Source organism: Danio rerio, chromosome 8 (assembly GCF_049306965.1).
Source record: "Danio rerio strain Tuebingen ecotype United States chromosome 8, GRCz12tu, whole genome shotgun sequence".
NCBI lineage: Eukaryota > Metazoa > Chordata > Actinopteri > Cypriniformes > Danionidae > Danio > Danio rerio.
The window spans coordinates 7,920,001-7,930,000 of NC_133183.1; positions in this window are offsets into that span (position 1 = coordinate 7,920,001).

Here is a 10,000-nt window from a genome sequence, read left to right on the forward strand (position 1 = left end):
CATCGCAGTTTATGCGCATCTTTTTTTATCAATTAAAATGTTTATCCTACCCAGTTAGGCGCATACGTTTTTTATGCGCATTTTCAAAATTTATGCGCATCATGGCGTTTCCATCAACTGTTTTTTTATGCGCATTTGCAAAAATAACCAAACATCCAAAAATAGGTGGATGGAAACATAGCTACTAAGAGACAACACAAGCCATGCGCTCACATAAAACAAGACTAGAACACACAGCCAATGAGATAACTCATTAACAGCGTGTTCATGACAACACAAGCACGAGGTGCATGTAAACACGCACCATGTGCTAAACACAACACCAAAAGAAGACTGAACGCAAGACACAAGTACACGATGAATGAAAACATTCACCGTGCACTCACACACACAGCGTGCATGTTTCATCCCAGCGCCGACCAAATCCAAAACCAAGACTGAGACGCTGGGAATGAAACACCATGCTGCAGACAGACGAAAACACAAACACGAGTACAGGAGCATGCGCTTCCGAGGCACGCAAGAGTGCGCGCACACAGAAACACACAATGACAGAAACAGGACAAGACAGAGCTAGTGTCCGAGCTCTGCCACCAAATCAAGAATAATGATATACAGCAACATCACATCTCTACAAGTGAGATGTTGCATTTATACAACAGTTCGATGGCATAATTGTGTGTATAAAAAAGAAAATCAAACACGGAGAGTCTCAAAACCCTTTTATAAGAGGAACTACTTTCTTCCACCATTTATTCACATCTGCAGCTGGCGTCAGAACAGCAGAAACCGTTACTTATTCCCCAACGTCACTTTAGAGCTAGTATTTGAATGATTCTCTTGCGTAACGTAGAAAGTGATAACAAAACAGGTCATTTTACTCACATTTTAAGATTATAAGGCTGAACGGCATGAAATGCCATCAATCGAAAAAGATATCACTAAGTATTTATCTGGTGCAATCGGGAGATCAGAATAATTAGCCTGAAAAAAGCCTAATCAAACACTATCAGATTACTATGGTATAAATACAGCACTCCAACATACAAGAGAGAGAGAGATACACTTAGAATGTCACTTGCCTGTTTTATAATGATCTGATCAGCTGTAGTTTGAAATTATGCCATTTTTTAGGGCTTTTTTGTTTTGCAGTCTCTGTTGCCATCTTGTGAATGAACATTGTCAACCAAACAGTCTCTCAGAAATTAAAAATATTTTAAAATAGGCACTATTCTTATAATTCCCAGTGATGGGTTTTGGCTGGAAGGGCATCCGCTGCGTAAAAACATGCTGAATAAGTTAATGGTTTATTCCACTGTGGCGACCCCAGATTAATAAAGGGACTAAGCCGACAAGAAAATGAATGAATGAATGAATGAATGAATGAATGAATGAATGAATGAATGAATGAATAAATGAATGAATGAACTATTCTTATAAGTAAACCACATAGTTGCAATCTAAACAACTACATTCTTGACTAAAAAGCCTCAAAAGTACATTATGTTGTCCAACAGCTGCAATATTTGTCAAACTGTAGAGTGTCCGTGCTGCTTCTTGCTGTATAAGGGTGAAGAGGCGATACGAGCGCTGCTCCTGGCAGAATATCACATATCAGCCAATCAGATTTAAGAACCAGACAGAACTGTTGTGTATACACACATTATATATATATACCAGCAGGGGCGCCACTAGGGGGTAAAAAGTTGGGACAATTTTAAGGGCCCACACCTTTTGGGGGCCCCAGATACATTATCAAGGGCCCTTGACCTGACAAAGTTTGAGTTCTCAAAGTGTACACAGTGGCCTCTGGTGGATTTACAAAATCAAAAACTGCAAAAAAAATAAATAAAAAATGTAGCTCCTGGGACGTATTTGGCGCTCTAGAGAAATGTAAATAGGGGTACATGTTCACAATGAGCCTGTTTTTTTTTTTTTTTTTTTTTTTTTTTTGCTGTGTAACAGAAAAATAGATATATTGAAGAAAGTAACTACAGACTTACATAGTATTTGTTTTTCCTGCAAGGGAAGTCAATAGTTACAGATTTTACAGCTTAAAATGTCTTCTTTTGTGTTCAGCACAATTAAAATCATAAAGCTTTGAAACAACAAGAAGGAGCAAAAGTAGTGAGCACATTTTCATTTTGGGGTGAACTATCTCTTTATAGGCTTTATTGAATTTTATGTGGGTAACTGCTGCTAAAGAATAAAATCCAATGAGTTTATCACATCCAGGAAGAAACCGAAAAGAAATAATGCACTAATGATCATGTAATTTCTCCCAACTCTCGCATGTGAACTTTACCGAAGTCCTCTCATGGTCAATTAGAAAGCAAACAAGTTTTGAAATCCAACAGCTGAGGACATAATGGAGTGAACTCACAGGGTTACGCAAGCGTTATTTGATCATATGTGTCTATAATTATCTCTGAGACGCAGCCGAGGTGATTCAATGTTTAATGAACAAGCACAAGGGGCGGAGAAAGAGAGTTCTGGATTAAATATACAACACCCAAAGACATCGCAGATCATCACATGAAGCATGCAGATATGACCTTTAAAAGTCACTTTAAACACATGTAGCGCTGCGTCTGAGCTGATGCAGGTCCAAACTGCTGGAGCTGCTAATCTGTGTTTAGCCGGTGAGTCAACAGCAAACTCCTGACTTTGGCTGATGATGAGAGAATTACAACATAATTACATTTGACGTTAATTAGAGATCACGAGAGCATCGCCTACTGTCTGCCAACAACTTTAATTTATTCAAAGGGTGATTTCAATGAAGCATTAAAACAGTCAAAAGCAGTCCTCTAGGCACAAAAGGCATTCGCTTTTAAACTGATCAATGGTGATTTCTTTAGGAAACCTCCGCAAGGCAAACTTTATAATCATAACTGTCATATAAAACTTTTGGATATTTATACCGCCTCGGTGGAATCAATGAGAAATGGCGGTTCAATGTGTGCTGACTGATTTTTAGTTTGTCAGGACAGATCTGTCATCGCTTACTTGCCTTTTTTTTCTGTATGGTGGAAAACAAAAGAGATGAGTATTTTCTAAATGGGAGCGAATTCTTGGACTATTTTTCAAATTGATAAACCGTAACGAAGGGATCATAAAGGGTCTCTGCAAAGTCATCTAAAGTCCTCAGCTTTAGTAAAATGTTTATTATCTGCACTGGAAGAGATGCAGACTGGTTTTGTTGAAGGACAGATCTGTCATGGCTTGCTCGGTGATGTCTATGTGTAAAAAAACTTTTAAATGGAGTGTATTTGTGTGCTTAAGATGTTGCTGGATTGAAGAATGCTAAGACTGTTTAACATAATAATAGTAAATAAACAAAAATAATAGTAAATAAATGTTGATCATCCTCTCTGAAGAGTCTACAAGTAAACAACAGAGGTAATTGACCTAAAACCTGCAACCATTATCTTCCATGGCAGTGGTCCCCAACCACCGGGCCGCGGACCGGTACCGGTCCGAGGAACAATTGGTACAGGGCCACATAATTTAATCATAAATTATTTCTGTAGAAAATATTCCCGCCACGACTTGGTTTCTTCCACTCACCCCCGCCATCTCACGTGAAATGGACTATGCCAAAATCCACCATGGAGCGGGAACAACGATTTCTAGAATATCTCAGTGGTGGTTGTTGATAGTTTAAAGTTATAAAACAGGTATTATAGAGTCCAAGTCAGCAGTGCATTAAAGGACTGTGCATATACTGTATGTGTGCGTGCATCGCTAAGTAAGTACCCGAAATCATTGCAATATGTATCTAAATGGAGTTTCACATAATCATACTCATTAGGGCTGTAACATGCCAATGCATACATTAAATTCGGCTATACATTGTATTATTGTTAATATGTTTGTCAGTTGAAATGTTTGTCACAGATGTTATGTATTCGATGCATATAAACCTTGATTGAAACATAATCAGACCGCGATAGTGCAACCAGCACATGCGCACTGAGTTGTTCATGATTAACCTAGATGCAAGAGCGCAGCAGCTGTGTTCACTTGAAGACAACCCACCCCACCCCGCCCCACCCCACACCGGTCTGTTGTAAAATTGACAAACGTTGACCGGTCCGCGGTGATAAAAAGGTTGGGGACCACTGTTCCATAGTATTTGTTTCTCCTACTATAGAGGTCAAGTTCAGCAAAAGTAAGAAACTCATAAAGGATTGGAGGGAAAGTAAAATGGTAAGTTTTTCATTTTTGGGTGAATCTCTTTAAAGTGCTGTAAACTTTAAAATCCTAACTGTCGTATAAAACTTTTAGATATTTATACCAACTCAGTGAAATCAAAGATAAATGACGGGACAGATCTGTCATAGCTTATACTTGCCTTGTTATTTCCTATATGGTGGAAAACAAAAGGAGATGAATATTTTCTAAATGGGAAGAAATTCTTTGACTATTCTTCAAATTGACAAACTGTCAAGAACGGATCATTACTTGCTCTGTGCAAAGTCCTCTGAAGTCCTCAGCTTTAGTAAAATGTCTATAAAAATATAGATATAAAATATAAAACTGTAAAAATGTCTAAAAATAGTTCTACATATTATCTGAATGTATCATTTTTAATCTCTTTAATAATCCTGGTTAAGAGATGGCACAGGAAGAGATGCAGACTGATGTTTGTCGAAGGACATGACTTACTTGGTTGATGTCGGTCTATTGAAATGGAGCGTATTTGTGTATTTCTTAAGATTTTGCATGAACGCGAGTATGAAATGTAAAAAAAATGTTTTAAAAAAAAAGTAAATGAATGAATAAACATTTTTATAATCCTCTCTGAGAAGTCTACAAGTAAACAACAGAGGTAGGTGATGAATCAACACTTGCTCATTCATTACAGTTCATTTATTCTGTTGAACACAAAAAGAAGTTGACCTAAAACCTGTAACCATTGACTTTCAAAGTATTTGTATGTCCTACTAAGTCAATGGTTACAGGTTTTCAGCATTCTTCAAAATATTTTTATTTTTAATGTTCAACAAAAGAAAGAAACTCATAAACAGGGGTGTTAAACTCAATTTCTGGAGGGCCGAAGCACTGCACAGTTTAGTTCCAACCCTGCTCCAACACACTTACCTGTAGGTTTCAAACAAGCCTGAAGGACTCAATTAGTTTGATCAGGTGTGTTTAATTAGGGTTGGAACTAAACTGTGCAGAGCTGCGGCCCTTTTGGAACAGAGTTTGACACCTATGCTCATAAAGGATTGGAGGGAAAGTAAATAGTCAGTAAATGTTCATTTTTGGGTGAACTATCCCTTTAAGGTGCTGTATACAGTATATAAACTTTAAAATCATGACAGTCATATAAAACTTTTGATATGTATACCACCTCTGTGGAATTAAAGAGAAATGGTGGGACAGATCTGTCATCACTTACTTGCCTTTTTCCTGGTGGAAAACAAAAGCAGATGGGTATTTTCTAAATAGGAACAAATTCTTTGACTATTTTTCAAATTGACAAGCCATCAAGAAGGGATCATAGCAGGGTCTCTGCAAAGTCAACTGAAGTCCTCAGCTTTAGTAAAGTGTCTATTATCTGATGTAAATAGCTCTACAGAATATCTGAATCTCTTTAATAATCCTGGTTAAAAGATGGCACTGGAAGAGATAAAGACTGTTTTTTGGTTGAAGGAAAGATCTGTCATCGCTTACTTGATGTATTTGTGTAAAAAAAAAAAAAAAAAAAAAAAAACATTTGAAATGACGTGTATTTTTGTATTTTTAAAGATTTTACTGAATGAAAAATGCTGAAACTGTTAAACATTAACAAATTATGCTAAATACATAAATAAAGAAAGAAATAAGCATGTTTACCATCTTCTCTGAAGAGTCTACAAGTAAACAATATAGGTAAGTGATGAATCAACACTTGTTTGAGTTCATTTATTCTGTTGAACACAAAAAGAAGTTGACCTAAAACCTGTAACCATTGACTTTCGTAGTATGTTTTCCATACTATAGAAGTCAATGGTTACAGGTTTTCAGCTTTTCTCAAAATATCTTCTTTAATGTTCAACAAATGAAAGAAACTCCAAGGATTGGAGGGAAAGTAAATAGTGAGTAAATGTTCATTTTTGGGTGAACTATCCCTTTAAGGTGCTTTATACAGTAGATGAACTTTAAAATCATAACGGTCATATAAAACTTTTGATATGTATACCACCTCTGTGGAATCAATGAGAAATGGCATGACAGATCTGTCATCAGTTACTTGCCTTTTTTTTCCTGTATGGTGGAAAACAAAAGGAGATGAGTATTTTCTAAATGGTAAAGAATTTTTCAAATTGACAAACCATCAAAAAGGGATCATAACATGGTCTGTGCAAAGTCCTCAGCTTCAGTAAAATGTCTATTATTTGATGCAAATAGCTCTACAGATTATCTGAATGTCTCATTTTGTGAATATACTGTAATCTCTTTAATAATACTTGAGTCTGCTTTAGAGATGGCAGTGGAAGAGATGTAAGGTGCTGTAAGATCATAACGAGACCTCATTCACACGTCTGTCAGAGGAATCTCTTTATTGCCATCACACTTTGATATTTTCAACTTTGAGTTTTTACTGACTGATTTGGCAATTGGGGGATCAAGCATTTGAATGTCCTACAAAATGATTTTCTTTACTATAATGCTTAATATGTGGTGGCTCAGTGGTTGGCACTGTCGCCTTACAGCAAGAAGGTTGCTGGTTCGTGTCCAGGCTGGGCCAGTAGGCATTTCTGTGTGGAGTTTGCATGTTCTCCCCGTGTTCATGTGGGTTTCCTCCAGGTGCTCCGGTTTCCCCCACAGTCATGCGCTACAAGTGAATTGAATGAACTGAACTGCCCATGGTGTATGTGTGTGAATGAGAGTGTGTATGGGGGTGTTGCAGTTGGAAGCACACCCATTGTGTAAAACATATGCTAGCTGAGTTGTCAGTTAGTTCCGCTGTGGCGACTACTGATGGATAAAGGGACTAATGCAAATGAAAATGAATGAATGAATGAATGAAGGCCCATACATACAGAGACATTATTTGCTCACGGTTTCCGCAGACTATAATTTTTCATGACTAAAAAAGGGTGTCAATGTTATCGTGCACACCAACGCGAAAAACGGCAGGTGTAAAAGTATCATTTTAAAAAAAAAACGCCTCATGCTCATTTTTTGGATTTGACGCGGCACGTCAAAACCTTTTCCACCAATCAGATTGGCACTTTTGTTCACGTGCATGGAGCTGCTGAAGTTACAGTAAACAGCACTTGGAGGTGCTCAATCACAAAACTGTCAGTGCGAGCACACACTGAAGAAGATGCTGGTGATATGAACGTGGAGCTGTCTTTTTTTTCCCATCGCTAGAGCTGGAGCTGCTACTTGAACCATCTCTAACAACAAGAATGTCAATTTTGTCTTCTTCTGTGCTACAAGCGGGTTTCAGGAGCTTAAAGTTGTGCAGCGCCATCTAACGTCAAGGAGTGATTTGCATACTCTTCATATGTATAGCTTAAACTTATTTGGCTTATTTTTAAAGTTTTACTGGTAAGAAAGTTGTCAAGACATGAACAAAATGTGAACATCCACACAATGTACTGAAATCAAAGAAAGTAATTTTCTGATTCAACTATGTCCCATGAATTATAATGTATAATTTACACATATAACACCATCAGATGTATTTTGCATCCAGAATAATGATTTATTTATTTATTGAAAAAAAAATGTTCATTTCTGAAATTATTTATTTAATTATATATATATATATATATATATATATATATATATATATATATATATATATATATATATACCTTCAGGTGCAACCATTAAATACCAATATTACTAATTAAATAATATTATTATGTTTTAAATAATATTAATAAAACAACAACAACGATAATAATAAAACAATAAAATAATATAATAATTAATAATAATAATAATAATAACAATAAATAATAATAACAACAACAGCAATACATAATAATAATAATAATAATAATAATAATAATAATAATAATAACAATAATAATAATAATAATAATAATAATAATAATAATAATAATGATAATAATAATTTGAAATGTTTCATATTCAAATAATTTTTGTAACCAGGTATGTATAGAGATTTTTGGGTGCAAAAAATCTGTAAAGGTATTTGTCCATATCTACACACTTAAAAAAAATAAATGTGTGTATTTGTGCCTATTAATTGCAGGATAAAAAGTAAATAGATTTTTCCACTTGAGAGTATGTTTTTCAAAGTTAAATTAAAAATTGAGTACTTGAAAACTTCTCAGGGTAATATTTATAATGCTTTTATCTTGTTTTGTTTGAAACAAATATGTAGGATTCATAAACTATGAGTCATGAATTCCATTATTTTCATATATATGATTAATGTCATATTATATGACTCTTGATTATTCCACATAAGATTAATTCACTAATTATTTTTCCATCAGCTTAGTCCCTTAATTAATCAGGGGTTGCCACAGCAGAATGAACCACCAACTTATCCAGCATATGTTTTGCACAGCGGATGCCCTTCCAGCTGCAACCCAGTACTGGAAAACAACAATACACTCTCTTTCACGCACACACACATGCACACACACGCACACACACACACACACACACACACACACACACACACACACACACACACACACACACACATACACATACACACACACACACACACACACACACACACACATACACATACACACACACACATATACACATACACACACTACGGCCAATTTAGTTCATTCAATTCACCTATAGCGCATGTCTTTGGGGAAACCGGAGCACCCAAAGGAAAACCACACGAACACAGGGAAAACATGCAAACTCCTCACAGAAATGCCAACACAATCTCACGGCAATTCGTAACTTTTTGATTTAGTGTCTAATTTGTATGAATTTTTTAAGATCTAATTTGTACAATTTAGTATGACTTGCTCATACCCCAATGACGGTTGGGTTTAAGGGTGGGGTTAGGTGCCACGCCTCCTTTTAAAATCGTACAATTTCGTACGAGTTCAGCCGGGACTCAAACAAGCGACCTTCATGCTGTGAAACGACAGTGCTAACCACCGAGCCACCATGCCACCCCCACATCAGATTCATTCAATCATTTTTTAATTTTCTTTCTAACTGAGTCTCTTAATCAGAGGTTGCCACAGCAGAATGAACTGCCAACTAATCCACCATATATATTTTATGCAACATATGCCCTTCCAATCGCAACCCAACACTGAGAAACACCCACGCACTCTTGCATTCACACACATACACTACGGCCAATTTAGCTAATTCAATTCACCTGTACCGCATGTCTTTGGAATGTGGGGGAAACCTGAGCACTCGGAGGAACCCCACATTAGATTCAATAAGGTTGAAAAAAAATTGACTTAGTAATTCACCTGAGAAATGTACAGCATTATGAATTTTAATGTGTTACATAATTCAATTCAACTTAAGTTTATTTGTATAGTGCTTTTCACAATAATTATTGTTGCAAAGTAGCTTTGCAAAAGGTGCACATTATTACAATACAGTCAAAATAAGAAGATTTAAAGGGATATTTTGCTCTAAATAGACGTCACAGTGGCACAGTGGGTAAACACAATCACCTCACAGCAAGAAAGTTGCTGGTTTGAGCCCCGGCTGAGTCAGTTGGTATTTCTGTGTGGAGTTTGCATGTTCTCCTTGTGGGTTTCCTCTGGGTGCACCGGTTTTGCCCACAGTTCAAAGACATGCGCTATAGGTGAATTGAGTAAAACTAAATTGGCCGTGGTGTATGTGTGTGAATGCAGGACTGTATTGGGTGTTTCCCAGTGTTGGGTTGTGGCTAGAAGGGCATCCGATGCGTAAAACATAAGCTGGATAAGTTGCCGATTCATTCCACTGTGGCGACCCGTGATTATTAAAGGGACTTAGCCGAAAAGAAAATGAATGAATGAATAAATGATTTTGCTCAGAAAAT